At 43.8% G+C, this 15965-nt stretch overlaps 2 pseudogenes; both read left to right on the forward strand.

The window, feature by feature from the left end:
• Positions 1 to 1064: 1064 nt before the first annotated feature.
• LOC147176451 (uncharacterized) lies at positions 1065 to 5176 on the forward strand (annotated as a pseudogene).
• A 2186-nt stretch (positions 5177 to 7362) lies between these two features.
• On the forward strand, positions 7363 to 15318 carry LOC147176452 (uncharacterized; annotated as a pseudogene).
• The last annotated feature ends 647 nt before the right edge of the window (positions 15319 to 15965 follow it).

A 15965-nucleotide genomic window follows, 5' to 3' on the forward strand; every position in this document is an offset into this window, starting at 1 on the left:
ATCTGCATCTTAAACAAGCAACATTAATTGTGCTTCATTCAAATTACTTGTTGAAACGAAATATAAACTGTAATACAATAGTAAAGTGCACATCTACATTTAGCAAACAAAATTTTGAACCAAAAATAATATATTCAATATTAAAGCTAAACAAACCACAGTAATAACATAGCATATTAATATTTATGAAATATAGTGCAATTATACAACTATGCAAAAGTCAAAACTTTGAACCAAAGATAAAATAATGTATTTTTGTTTTAAGATATTTTGCTATTTTCCTTTTGTGAACCTTCTCAAAACTCATATTTTCTGAATTATTTTTGTATACCGTTATATTGACTATTCTGTAAATAATTTTGTTAGATCCACATTGTTTGTAGCAAGATGTACATATAGATTTTCTCCGACTCGAATCGAGAGATCCGGATATATTTATTCGTCGAAAACACATGGTTTTCGTCGTATTCGTGTTTGTTTGTTATTATTATTTTATGATTAATATTTTATTTTTTGAAGGGATAATGAGCGACTTAATATGACCTATTGGACTGTGGTACCACAAGTGAGACGTCACTGAATTAATAAATACTAATACGACTTGAATATAATTATAACTAAGGGGGTGAGTAATTAATATAGTTATGGAGGGTGACTTTGACCGCAATACTGAATGGTTTGACCTACGTGTCCTTCCGAGTCATGGTCGGAACTTGTTGTTGAGTGCTCAAGTTAAAAACGCGTGCAAATTATCTGTCGGAGTTATGCCTGCAAAAGACAGAGATGGAATGAAAGTATTGTTGAATGATTGGATGAAGACTTGTTGTGAGGGAGGTTGGTTTCCGCCGTTATCAACCGCTGTTTGTTTGGTATCTTTGATGAAAGCGGTAGAGCTAGCATGTGTGCAGAAACGGCAGTTGTTAGACAAAGAAGTACGATGTACATATAGATTTTCTCCGACTGGGAGGAAAGTCAGACGGAACTGTAGAAAAGTGGACCAGATGATCGTTAATGCTAGAATTTTGGCTATGGGTAGTTCGTTAAAACTCGCTAGGATTGCTTTGATGGGTGATAGAGATGAGAAAGGAGCTAATTCACCTACGGCGCCGCCGGCATATGCTGAGCCGCTCACGGAAAATGTGTTTGAGACCATTAACCCGTTTACTGATTCCCCATATGTAAATGCTATTCAGATGCTGCACAATTTGCAAGCTCCCCTGTTAACTGTGAATGGGGGAAGTCTTAATGTTAACTGGAATGGTGAAAGTGCTAACAGTAACCCTCGGCTACGTGAATCTGTAGTACAAGCCGCGGCTGACGGTTTGGCAGCTGGCGTAACCGCCTCTGTGAGACAATTGGAGGAAAAGTTAGACAAAGTGTTGACTATGAATGATGGGCCGCAGGAAAAACTGACCCAAGCTAGAGCTTTCGGCTTGGAACTGACTAGACACTCTGAAGTGCCCAAGTTAATTTGCAGCAAATGGCATGCAATTCTTACTCGCTTTGAAAAAGCTGCAGACGACGAATTGACAGAACAAATCCGTTTATTGAAGGCTGAACAAGATGAATTGTTTAGGCAACGAGAGCGAGATATGACTAATGAAACTTCTAGTGCATTGGCGAACAGCTATCGCATTGCAGAAATTCAAAGGAAGCTGGCCGACCTAACGTGCGGTTGGGACAGCTTCAGGGACACGCCCTGATTCTGCATTTGATCACACTCGCGACATTAGCATGAACGAACGTCTCTCAGACAGTACTCCCCAAAAACCTGTGACGCGTTCTCGGGCAGGTTTTCAAGCACCAATGTTGGCGAAGGTTGACCCCGCTACGGGGAATTCTGCCACGGTTTATAAACCCTATTTGCCCTCTGATTTTAACTGCGGGGGATGTGCGCGCGCTCTTGACGCAGGCGTGCCCTCTCTCTCAACTTGAAGTGTTGATGACTAATTCAGGAATGTCCTCTTTAATGGATGGTGAGGCTCTATCACGTGATAATTATCTGACACTGTTTGAAGTGCTTGGCGGACTGTTTCCAATCCCGTCATATCTGACTTGGTGTTCGCTCCAAAAGCTGATGAGGAGGCTGCAGCATTCATTGACCGTGCCCTTGTGGAATATTGGTTAAAAACTGGACACTTGCCGTCTGACTCTGCACTATATTCGCAAGTTTTTAGAGCAGCGGTGCTGAAAGGTGTCCCCAAGTCTGTTGTGCAGGCCATGGAGGTGAATCCTGACCTTCCTGGTGCAGACCACACCAGATGGCTGTGTCATCTGAAACACCACCTGAGGAGGTATGCTAAAGATATTGAGTCAAAAACTGATAAACATAGGAATACTGAATTACAATTAGCAATTATGCAATTGCAAACTTTGAAGAAAAAAGAGGAGAATTTTGCTCCTACTGTTGACTCATCACCTACTGTTGTTTCTGAGTGTGTTATGTACCAGTCGGGACCATTCATGGGCCGAAATGTGTGCTACAACTGTCGCGGATTTGGACACTGGACTAAGGACTGTCATCAACGCCCGCAAAGCTGGAGGGGCAGAGGGGGCAGGCGTCAACAGAGAGGGCGCGGCTACTACCAGCCAAGGGGATGTGAGTCACAGAACCCTCCTCCCCACCCGGCTTTATCCCAGCAGCAGTATCCGCCTGTGCCAAACCAGCAGTTCCTGCCGCCACCTAGTGGACAGTCTTCACATACAGACTTACTGTATTCCAAATCTCTTGATGCCTATTGGATTAAATCTGATTTGTTTGTTTCTATGTCTGTTTTAGAACATCAGCTTTTGGACCGACATCATGGAAGGGAGACATCTGACAGCGAGCTTGCTGATGACATGTTACAATCCTTGCCTGCTGCACTGTGGTCTACTGACCCGACTGGTGTGGGCCTGTGTAATGTTACTCCAGTAACTTTTAAATTAAAACCCGACTCCATTTGGGTACCACAGTACCCCATGAAGGAGGAAGGACGACTTGGCATCTCAGTAACAATTGATGGTTTGCTAAAAGCGGGGGTTCTTTGCAAAATTGATAGGTCTAGCTACAATACTCCTATTCTCCCAGTAGAAAAGAAAAATACTGGTAAATTTCGTATGGTACATGATCTCAGAGCTTTTAATGCTATAGTTTTGACCCCTACACTGCCGGTGCCAAATCTGTTCACTGCTACGGCTTTGGTGATTCTATCTTTACGTGTCTGACAAAGGTCAAGCGGATCTTTGTTAGACAGAGGGAAGTCCACTGGAGGGTGTGCACACATGTCAGTTCATGTTGAATTAAATGAATGTAAACAAATTAGCAGATCAAACAGCAAAAAAAGGTTGCGGGGTATCGACCTACACTCCAACTGACTGTAAGTGATTCTGAATGTGATAATCCACAGTTTGAATGTGATAAGTCCACAGGAGGTCATGAAGCTGTGACAGAAACAAAGTAAGTCCAAGAGGAGACAATAATGAAGCATATCGCCAAATGAAGGTAAATATATTATATATTCCATCTCAGAAACAATTGAAAAATGTAATTTCTGGAGCCCAGTGTTTGCAAAAGGTATAATAGTATGAATATATATATATAAACCTCTCCCCAGGGTGTTCACGGTCCGACCGGACGTGATAGCTATGGGGTCTGGTGTTCTTTGATGAGTTCACTGACATGATAAAACCAGTGTCAGAATACAGATGTTTGCTGGTAAAATTATTCCTTTCAGGATGGCCAAAGGCACATTCATGCAAATCTAAAACAGTAAATATCGTGGTAAAACATTTGATTAATCATTACATACCATCATATGGGTTTCCTAGAAATTTTTTATCAGACAATGGAACCCATTTGAAAAATAAATATTTACAAGCTGTAGAAAAGGCTTAAAACAGGAAAAGGATTAAAACACATTTGGTTCAGTGTATTATCCCCAATCCCAAGGATAGATTAAAGAAAAATAGAAATATTAAAGAAAATCGGCTACAAGCTCTTTCTGTTGTATTAATGAATGTGCGAATGTCATTAAACTCAGTCAAAGGCTGGGTTCTGTTTCAATGTCACACAAACAGACCTTTTCCTGATCCAACAGCACATTCCAGGACCTACAGAACTTAAACGACTAACATTTACTAACACGCAACTAACAAAAACAGCTAGATGCTCCTTCAAAAATAAATAATTGTGAATATGTAAAAGTGACTAAATGAAAATGTTCTGCACCCAGGTGAACTGGACCTCACGGGGTGACCGAGAGGACATCTTGTGCAGTTCGCTGCATAGAGAGGAGGGGGACACGCCGTTCCACATCGTTACACATCTTGTCTACACGGCCCGCCGGATCCGTCCCAGGCTCAGCAATCTCACCACCTGATGATCACCTGATGACAACCCGACCGGGAAAACAACGTCTACTGATCCAGTGTCCAGCTGCCCCTATTGGGGACATCTTTCCACAACGATTGAATCACATTTGCAGGCAACCTACCCTGGGGTTCTGCAAGAAGCTGACAACGCCATTTTCTCATTCAACAAAGAACAAACCAGAGATGGCTTCAGTGGGAACGCATCTCCATCTGCTGCTGCATCGCGACACTCTTTTTTGAACATAACCACAACACATCGTGTTAAGCCTCACATATGCTTATTCCACTGAAAAATCTTTTAATGAATCAAATTGTTCTTTAATGCCACATGACTGCTAAATAACCTCCTCTCATTGCTAAGGGGATGTTTCATTGATGCGTGATTCTGCTTCTTATTCTAATGATAATGTCCAATCTCCCCACACGACCCTTGCTTAATGTTGCGCCAGCTGTTTGCGACGATGAAGATCCCGCTGGAATTTTTCTCTGAAATGTTTTTTAATGTCTTTTCTGTGTTTGTTTTTTTTGGACTCTTTTGAGTCCAAGTTAAGGAATGAAAACAATCTTCTGTTTCAATTTAATTATAACTGTTTAGATTTAGTCAGAACGGTGTAAACTCAGTAAAGATTGATGAGTGAAGATTCGTCCCTCTAATTATCTGGGAAAAGAAATGTGTTGGGAGGTTTCCTGTGTATGATTAAGTGCTGTCAAGGTCTTGTTTACTTTCTCTGTCTTCCTTCTCGGGTTGAACTAAAATATGGTGCTGTCAAGGTCTTATCTGCTTTCTCCGTCTTCCGTCCATGATTCACACGCTGAGGGATTGAGGGAGGGGGGAGCTGCATCCTGTGGGAGGCTTGTACTACTTTTTTTCATTATTGTATAAGAATGCTCGGCTGTGTCTCAGAAATTTCTGATAATAAAACCTTCGAAGGAAAAAACTGTTTACATGATCTCAACTCTGATTCTGGAAACAATTTTACGAACACGCAGAAAAGATGGACGTTTTCTAACAATAGTAACTAAAACACTATTTAGTGTACTCACTTTTGGTCAGACGCACACGAACATCACAGCTCGCAACACATTCTGTCATGGCGGCGTCCAACTGCACAATAACTGCTGCGCAACACATAATGGACAATAACCCAGAATGCAATGCGCGCATCACAAGAGGGGTAAATACTATGACGTCACTCTATTCTTAGCATGAAAAATACTAACAATATTTGGAACCTTTCTAACAGACAGCATAATTAAAGCGTATGGGACAGCTCAGGTCAGTTTTTAATATGTTGTTTTCAACAATACAATATACACGACAAAATGAGCGGCTCGTCGAATTAAAACATATTAACCAAGTATTACTTGATTTTTAAATTACCCGCACAAAACCTGACCAGTGGCGCGCTCCCAGCGGCCGAATCGGGAATGACAGGAAGACAGCTGCTTTGCCTCTGCTGGCTTGCTGTTGCTGTGTGTTTTATCGCCTCCTGAATTTCTACAATGCCGTCTCGTTGCGTAGCCGGATTTTGGTCTAATCGACGGGAGGATGGCCTGAGCCTTTTTCGATTCCCCAAGGACACAGCTCTTCACAAAAATTGGACAAAGCAAGTACAACGGACTCGAGATAAATGGACGCCCACTCCAACGTCGGTGTTGTGCAGCACTCATTTCGAGGAAGACTCGTTTGACCTGGCCCTGAAGCAGTCACTGGGCTATAATGTGCAACACAAAACCGTGCTTTTGCCAACAGCTGTGCCGAATCTGTTTCCAAGGAGCAAACACAAAGGAACAACATCGACTGTAACAGTACCCGCTGCAAAACAAGTCGGCAGCCATTATGAAAAGAGAACGAAAACGGGTAAGAACTACAATCTAGGAAGTTAGAGCACTTATGCTGCCTTCATGTGCTATCGAAATTATGGTAAATATCACGTAGAGTAGAAAATTGCACGTGAAGACCCCCTCATGTTGTATTTTGTCCTGGACAACTGGGAATTTATTTTGATACCCGAGTTTCCGAGTTGAGAGAACTATTCAAGTTTCAACATGGCGGGGAGGGCCGTAGGATTTGTGAATGGCAAGAAATATTAACACTTATAAGGGCGTTAACGTCCGGTAGCACAGCAGGTTCTTTTAGAATCTACACAATTACGTAGCATAAACAATTTTGCTGTAACAACACAATCACATGAACAGAACTCGGTCGTAATTAGGAGTTTCCGAGTGGTAAGGACCATCATTCCCATAGTACGTGAAGGCAGGGTTAGTTTAGCAGCTCATGGCAAAAATAACCACTGTCAAATTAATATTGTCAATGTGGAATTGCTAATTTTTCATTTGTCAATTTTATTGTGTATTATGTATTGTGCTGTGTATCTGGGTTGAAGGCATCATGCCCAAGTTAACACAGTTCAAACTTTGTTTCAGATGGATGAGATGCTTATGGAGTATAAATCAAAGGAAACTGCTACACAGGCGACATGTTTGGAAGATGACTTGGATATGTACCCGGTGTTTGCATCCAAAATGTGAGTAAATATACTGTATAATATACATGATTGATAAACCAATCTAGTTTTCTAATTTGTCATGTACAGTACATGTAATTTACAAATGTATTGTACATTTTTTTAAAGAATGAAATCGCTGTATTTTATAGGTCTAAATATTACTGCATTTAAACATAATTTCTTATTGAAATGTTTATTTTCTTTTTTAAAGCAAAAAGAAGCTTCATGTAAAACCTTGCCCTCAACAAGAACTGCAGCAGTCTTGATTTGAACTAAAGGACATAAAAAGGGTAAGTGTAACTATTGTAATAATTTTGATTACATGTTATCAAAGTTACTATCATCTCTAACAATATACTTTGCATGGTACATATGTTTATGGGATCATATTTTCAGGAGTGCAGATGGTTTGGTCCAGAGCTCTTTGTTGACCGTGGCAAGTCAGACCCTCCATGCAGAAAAATAATGGAACGAGAAGTCAACGGTGGCAGTTGAGATGCAGACAGAGTGGGCTGAAGAGATGGTGTCAGACTGTGGTGACATCCCCGATGAGACTGACGAAGATTACATACCCTCAGATGCACTATACACCTTGGGGGACTCTGAGGATGACTATACTAAGATGCCACTACCAAAGAAGAACTGTGAGAGCACTAGGCGTCCAGTGTACTTAATATTCTAGTGTTGTCTGGTGCAGCTGTTCTCAGTCTGGTGTCGTCCTTTGTGTGGCTCTCGGCAGCTGTCATGGGACCGTAGCGAGAGTGGTACTTTGCTTCACGTGGCACTGGAATGCAAGGATTGTCAACATTTCTTGAGTTGGAACAGTCAGCCTTACTTTGGGCGGATTGCTGCTGGCAACATCCTCTTGTCTGCTGCGATTTTGTTTGCCGGGGCATCTGTCTCAAAGGTTCTCCGTGTGCTCTCCCACATGGCTGTTGCGGTGATAACCACCCGTACATTCTCGCGCCATCAGCTTACCGTTCTGAGTGCAGCCATCTGGCATCTTTGGTGGGAACGTCAGACCTGGATGATCTTGCAGGCTGAAGTTGAAGGCCTAGTGCGTGGCGGTGATGGCCGTGATGATTCGACAGGTCACAGTGCTAAATTTGGCACATACACCCTGATGTAGCTGAGGAAGAAAGCCATCATCGACGTCCAGATTGTACAGGTTAGTTTGTTTGGGGCAGTTGTTTTTGCAAATGAATTACTTCAAATTTTGGAAGAATGCCTACTGTGTCCATTATTTAATAATATACAATGAACATTTGTTGCAGAGTAATGAAGTTGGAGGGAGCTTTTATATGGAGTAGGATGGTCTGGAGCGGTGCCTACAGAAGGTGGAGAACTTTAAGTTAACACACTTGTCACAGACCGACATTTGTCTATCAACAAAATGATTATGGTTCAATATCCTCCACGTCTTTGTCATCTGGCATGCAGCCAAGAGTAAGGCTCATTTTGAATATGCGCCTGGTTAGTTTTATTTATTTATTTTTTAAGTAATTTATTTATAATTATACATTTATTAACGTTAGGTATGAAGAAGAAGTTGCAGCAGCTCGGTCAGACAAGACAATGCCAGTCACTGCGCCCTTGGATTTCCAGCATTGTGAACCACTTTTACTGCTCTGTGGTGTCCTCTGCTGGGAATGGTGTTTTTGCTCTTGACAAGTGGAAGTCCATCATCAATCACATCCAGAACAACCACTCTGGCTTTGGCAGAGCCTTCCCGGAATGCGAGCATGGCCCTTTGGTTGGACGGGAGCAGCAAAAACCATGGATTCCTCCATGTATTTATAATTACAATCTCCTTGCACCTATTCAACAAACTTTCATTTTTAGTTACCAAAGAAAATTATATGCTGCTTATAATTTGAAAAGGTACAAAGGTTACTACCGAGCTGGAGAAGATCTGTGACGACATCAAGCGGCTCTCTCAAGATCACCAAACATCCAACCTTGAGGCATTTCACAGCCTCCTCATCCACTTTGCACCAAAGAGGATTTATTTCAACTACACTGCTATGCTGTGCAGGTATAGTATGTATATTTTAATTTGGGAGACACTATTTAAAATATTATGTAATATTGATTACATTTTAATATATTTTATTTTTTTCCTTCATTAACTCTTTGACTGCCAGACGTTTTCAGAAAAGGGATGCTGTCAGTGCCAGCCGATTTAAGCATTTTGACTGATCTTTCAAGGTCCACAGAAAATGTTAAGTTTGGACTATGGAAACACACATACTACCAAATGAAAGATTGAACTTTCATCTTTCATTAGAAAAAAAAAAGTTTGTTTCTACCTTATTTCGTTCTTTAGTAATCAACAATAGAAAATGGTTAGTTTCATCTGAATGCGCTTGTTTTGGACCAAAATACGGAGAAATCAAGCTTTTAGTGAAACAATATTATTTCATGCACTCTAGCGAATTTTACACTTCTTTTTGTCCATGAATGATGCCACAAACACCTAAATAGTGCTTTACTTCTATAAAACACTACCACCAAGAATGAAAAAGTGTTTTTTGATAGCAAAATACGTTTATTTACATTCAACAGTGTAACAATTTGACAACAATTTGGCAAACTATTTACAAATGTGTGCAACTGTGGTGCTATTTACAATTATGTGGATGTTTCAACGACAGTTTTTCTTTTTGTGAAACACTCCCCTGCGTGCAAGGAGACGCAACATGATTTGCACAACAGATTAGTTTCACTGCGATTGCCTCTTCGCGTGCAGAAGCTACACTTTCTTGCAGGCCATTTTTTCCGGGGAATAGCAAGTATATACTGCAGTGTGTGTTGCCATAAAGTCTACTATCAGGATCATGTTACGGTTACGTTACGGTGGTGTTACGTCTGGCTTCCTCATGTCCTTCAGTTGCTATACCGGGTGGTAAGAGATGTTCTGATCCATCTTATCCACTCCATTCATGGTGGCATCGTAGTCCAGAACCAGTGTCTTCTCCGTGATCAGACTGTACCCGCTACTCCGATGAATATGCATTGGACTCGGGGCACTCTTCATTGTCCGATCGAATGTCCGCATGTGCAGCTCCGGCGTTAGCAGCACTAGCCGGTGAGGCTTTATGACGTGAGAATAAAGGCCGTTACAAAATTTTACTGGAATAAAAAAAAAGCAAAGATTAGTCTATCTACTCTTCAGAAAAATAAATCCAAAGGAGGTCTCGAGGCACCAAATTGTATGCACTATTATATAGCCAACCAGCTACAATATATTATTTTATGGGCACAACCCAATAGAGATACTAACTGTTGGCTGGAACTAGAACAGAAGGATTGTAATAACCTCAGACTCCTAGATTTACTCTTTATTACAACATCGATTAAGCGACATAACTGCTTTAAAAATCCTGATTTCCGCCACCCTGACTGCCTGGTGGAAGGCACTAGAAATGACAAAAGCCCAAGTGGAGCCCTGCGAGCTTTCTCCCCTATGGCATAACCCCGACTTTCAAATTAACAACCAATCGTTTTATTTGAATGTGTGTGAGCAGAAAGGAATTACACATCTCCACCATCTCTTCTCAGATAATATGTTTATATCATATACATCCTTGCTCCAAAAATACAAAATAAAAAACGGAAACTTTTTACATTATTTGCAAGTTAAAAGTATGATAAAGAAACAAATTCCAACACTTCAGGGTACGCTCCAACCGCCTGTTTTAGCTAAAGATATTACCAAGCTTTCTCCGACAACAACAAAAAAAGTTATTTTCATATACTGATAAAACGTCTTTACCCATCTCGAAATGGGAAACAGACTTGTCTATAGCGCCGGAATCTGACTTTTGGATTCAAGTTTGTGAAAACGTTTTTAAAATGACAAAACACACAAATTTACAACTTATCCAATATAAAATTATTCACAGAACATACATTACTCAATATATGATGAAGAAAATGGGACTCTCAGACTCCGACATTTGTCTCCAGTGTTTACAAAACACTACAGACACTTACTTTCATGCTTTATGGTTATGTACTCCGGTTATGTGTTTCTGGACTAAAGTCTTAGAAAAACTTTCCGCTGTCTTGGACTGTAGGATACCGTTCTCTCCAAACTTGTGTTTGCTAGGTGACTTAACAACAACTGACTTACCACATAAACAATTTCAATCTATACTTGTAGCCCTTACTATCGCAAAAAAAACAATTCTTGTTAACTGGAAAAATAAACAAACTCTGAATATCGACCAATGGTCTAACCTCCTCATAAATCACATTTTAATGGAAAAAATATCTGCCTCAAATAAAAACCAAATGTCAAAATTTAAAGAAACATGGTCTACGTATATAGAATTTTTTAACCTAAACCTGGTTACTTAATTCTGCCTGTTAGCGAGAGCCACAGCAGCGTGATAACTTGCATTGATGTTTCTGTATTTGGCAATTTGTAACTAATGGTTGTGTTTTTATAGTCAGGAATCTGCCAGCGGGATCGAGCGGATTCGCCTCCGATGGGCACCAGGGGTTGATATTCGGATTCACGGCATGCCAGTGGGTTAATTCTGTGGGTGCTGTCCCCCCTGGCTGGGCGTGGGTGGGTCTGCCCCTCTGTTGGCTGCTGGGTGGCGGCTGCGTCTTGGCCGTTCCCTGGGTCTCTTGGGGGGTGCTGCGTTGCGGGGCTTTCCCTGGTGTTTGGGGCGGCGCCGTTCCGGCGCGGTCCGTCGCTCTGGGCCCGGCGACGCGGTTCGGGGCCTGTGGGCCGCCGGGGTGCCCGGTGGTTCCCTCTCCCCTCCCCCTTCCTCCCCCTTGCTGCCTCTCCCTCCTCGCCTCTCCCCGCCCGTCCTCCGCCTCCCTGTCCCTTCTCCCTCGTCACCCTTCCTCCTCCTCTCCCCCTCTCTCTGCGGCCCTGCCGCTGCCCCCTGCCCTTCTTGTCGTCTCCTTCCCCCCTCCCTTCCCCCTCCCCGGTACGCCTTCCTTCCCCTCCCCTGGGCCGGGGGCTCCATCCATGGCCCGGGTCTCGGTGCTCCGGGGGCCGGCGGGGGTGGCTGGGGCTTGGTGTCGTGCCCGCCCCCGCTCCGGTGGGCGTCCTGGCGCCTCGGGCGGGACCCAGTATCCGGGGGGCGAGCCCTATCGCCCCGCCGGGCTGGTCCCATATGCGCGCCGGGGTCCCGGTGGGGTGGGTGGAGGCTTGGTGGGCGGGTGCGCCTCCTGCCCCCGCCCGGTTAGAGAGGGCCCTGCTGGTCGCTCCTCTTAACTCACTACACTAGGTTTGCACAATACACTTTTATAGACATATAGGGCACATAACACACTTTGGGGGGTGGGGTAGGGTGGAAACACCGTCTTCACCCTACAACTGCCCTCCAATTTTAATGCACCACACAACTGGGGGGGGGGGGCTTGTGGGGGTGCCATCGGTTGGGGACCGCGGTATAGAGCAGTGCTGCGGTCCCCTGTTCGTGTCCCCCCCCCCCGCCCCACCCCCTATCTATTTTTTTTAATGGACCACATACACTCAGTAACATGCTTGGGAGGCGGGTGTATCGGAGCGTGGGAATATCATTTCCCTCGGCTCCGGTTCACCTGCTCCTAATTTTAATGCACCCCACACACACACACTTGTATATACACTGGGTGGGGTCACATTCACGGTTTAGGGGTAGAGTTCGCCAGTCGGCGAGCTGGCGGACTCAGTAACAGGAGTTAACTTCCACAAAGAACGCTGGGGTGACGACCGGGGCCTTCCCCCGCTGGGCCTGGGGTTCGGGGGTGTCGGCCGTCCTCCGGTGCCCCCATCTCCCCTTCTGCCCCCGGTGTTCCGTCCCTCCACGCGGCGGGGGGTGGGGTGGGCACGGCTGCCCTCTCCGCTCTGCTGTCCGGCCCCTCGTCGGCGCCGGTGCCTGGGTGCGGGTGTTCCCCGGGGGTCGGGGGTTGGGGGGCTGCCGGTTGGTCGGGTGGGGTCGGGCGGCTTTGTTGGGGGGGTGGTGGGGTTTGCGGGGTGCTGGGGGTGTCTGGGGGATTGGGGACTTGGGGGCTGGGTTGGGGTGGATGGCGGGGGTGGATGGGGGGCGGGGGGGTCGTGGGGGGTGCGGGGGTTGGGGGCCGGTGGGGTGCCTGGCGGGCCTGCGGTGCCCCGTCCTGCTGCGTTGGGTCGGGGGCGCGGGCCGTGTGGGGGTGGGGGGCGCTCCTGCTCCTGGGTTTGCTCTCCGGCCGGTGGCCCTGGCGGGGCCCGGGGGTCGTCCTTTGGCGCTGCCGCGGCCTGGGGGGCCCTGAGGTGTTGCACTTGCTCTGTCCTGGCGGGGGTCGACGGCTCCCCTCTTTGGTGGAGATTTTCATGCATGCCAGATCCACCACACCAGCATCTACCGAAACTCACACACTCTGCTTCCTCCTCAGGTCATTGAATCGTTGGAGGCTGGTGTCTGTGGATCTCACTCGGCTTCGTCTGTCCTTCCTTCCTTCCCTCAGTCTCTCCTTCGGTCTTTTGAGGTCTCCCTGATTTTTTATTTTTTTTTGGATTTGTTGGAATTTAGATGTTTCTTGGGTTGGGGAAGAATTCTGGTGGGTGGCCTGGTGGGTGGTGTCTGGTCGGTGCTGGATTTCACCTTCCTTGGTTTTCTTTGGTCCCCTCGGGTCTCCTGACGGCGGTGTTCGGTTTAGGTGAACGGTATGGGATTTTTTCTAATAGGTTTTTGGTGAGCTAACAAATACACGCACGCACGCACACACGCACGCAGGCACATACACATACTCACCCACATACAAAAAAAATATGTATGTATATATATATATATATATATATATATATATATATATATATATATATATATATATATATATATATATATTTAAAAAAATAAAATAAAATAAAAATAAAGAGCAATGATGATGACATTTCCGAATGAACAATACTGAGCTCTTTATAAAGAAAAAAAGAAAAAAAAAAAAATGAATAAAGGCCGAGTCCAACTGTGGCGTCCAACTGTGGCGTCAACCTCGGGATTCACCATCATCATCATCATCAATGTGCATTGGTCGATGCTTTTCGACAACTCTCCATCTCCCGATCGAATCTCCGCTTGTGCAGAAGTACCCGGTCGGTTGTGCTGCGCGTTTTCCGGCGTTAGCACGGTCGCGTCAAGGCTTCCAACTTTGGCGTCAAGCTCGGAGTCATCATCATCGTCGACATCAATGCGCTTTTTAGTATTGATCGATGCTTTCCGTCTTTGAAAAAAATGCTCAAGCGTGAGCTGCTTGCAACCGGTCGCCATTGTTGCATCATCATTCATTGTCTCAACATTCTAGCTCCGCCTCACGTCTTCTACTGACGCCCACGGTGGGCGGCCCACCCAACCTTGTGCAAAGAGTCATCGCTGCCATCTAGGGGCCAAAACGAGTCATTAAACTAACTAGATCTGCTTGATACTTGATACACAGCTGCCCAAGGCTTTCCTCCACCCGTTTCCAAAAAAACCCAAAAAAAACATAGTGAACGTCTTTTAACGTCCTCGGCGCCCCTCCGTAGGTTTTTACTAAACGTTTTATAACGTTTATGGCGGTCAAAGAGTTAACAGGTCTTACCTGGCAGCCTTGCATTTTAATGAAAATGCACACCAGATCCAGGATGTCACAAAGGATGGGGACACTAAATACAGTGTGTGTTATCCCAAGTACAGGAAAGGTGCATTTATTGTGCGCAAAATCCTGGGGCAGACATCATTTTGTATATATTTTTTATGTTAATTATCTGCATCCACAATTAACTTATTTACTGCCATTGACAAGTATACTTGTTAATTTTTTTTCAACGGGGATGGGTCGGCGGGACATCTGATTCTGGTTCATTGTAAATTTTGATACAACTTTAACAACTTTACCGATGCACAACCACCAGTAGATGTCCCATTTTAGATATAAGATCAACACAGTTTGAACGTTCAATGGGAGAAAAGGCTGAATTATGTGTAACTACCTTTTTTCTACTGCTTGTTGAAAAATAATGGAAATAGTCTAACAGAGTCTGTTGTTTCATTTGGTGGATTCTGTGTATATATACTCATTGAACACAATAATGTCTGGGTATTGATAATGTCAAAATTCTCTAAAATGACTTGCAGTAAGAATTCAAAAATCTTATCACAACATAGTGGAAAAGAAGAAAACAAAAGTAGGAATAGAAATGAAAGTTCATTCTAATTATTTTGCATAACACGATACGATAATTCAATGGGTATATTATTGCAGAATATGTGGAGGATCTTAAGAAGCATCTTAAGAGCATCTGTCAGGGCCAATCTGGACGAGGACACACTCCTTGAAGAGCTGTGTTCTTTTGTATAATTGTATTTATTTATATCATATTTCGAGGTATCCTTTGTAGTCATTGTCATTGGATGGAAATGTTCTCCTTATTAGTGACACTGCACAAGAAGGAATCGGTACCCTCACACGCCTGCCCAGGAACTGGTAGCACCAGCGCATAAACTGCCTGTAGGCAGTGTACCACTACCACCTAGAAATAAAGAAAAATCCATATTAAATTATTCATCTTATTTTAAAATGCAAAACCAGTAATCATACTTACTCTCAGAAGTGTTGCTGGTAAGTAAAATAAGCGGTCTGCAGGACTTCCACATTGAGGCACACCGCTTCAAACGCCCAGTGATGGGTGATACACCGGATCTGCTGCTGGGACTCCGACAACTTGGGCTTGACCTTCTGCTGTTCGTGACAGCAAATGCTCTCCATCACTGTTGCCATTGCTACACAGTTATCACAGGAACACCTGAAAAGCACAGACAACTTTTTTTTTTTGCCATTTATAACATTTACAAATAATGTGTTCATTATTTGATAAATACTTGCATTATCAATTACAAACATTTCAGGAGAAAAAAAATGTGTCATGCAACTGATGGGTATGAGGTCGTTTAAAAAAATTTAAATCCATGTTGTATGCTTTATCCATTAATTAGTGTAATTCGAGTCTCACAGAGGTTGGCATGTGGCAATGTAAAAGGGGCAACGGTGGCTTCACTTTTTACGAAGGTGAGTAAGCAGCATTTAGTCCATGGTTTCCATTTTAAAATGGAGAATAAGTTATATTTTTCTACTACC

The sequence above is a fragment of the Leptonotus elevatus genome, chromosome 4 (genome assembly GCF_054856555.1).
Source record: "Leptonotus elevatus isolate MCC_2025b chromosome 4, RoL_Lele_1.0, whole genome shotgun sequence".
NCBI lineage: Eukaryota > Metazoa > Chordata > Actinopteri > Syngnathiformes > Syngnathidae > Leptonotus > Leptonotus elevatus.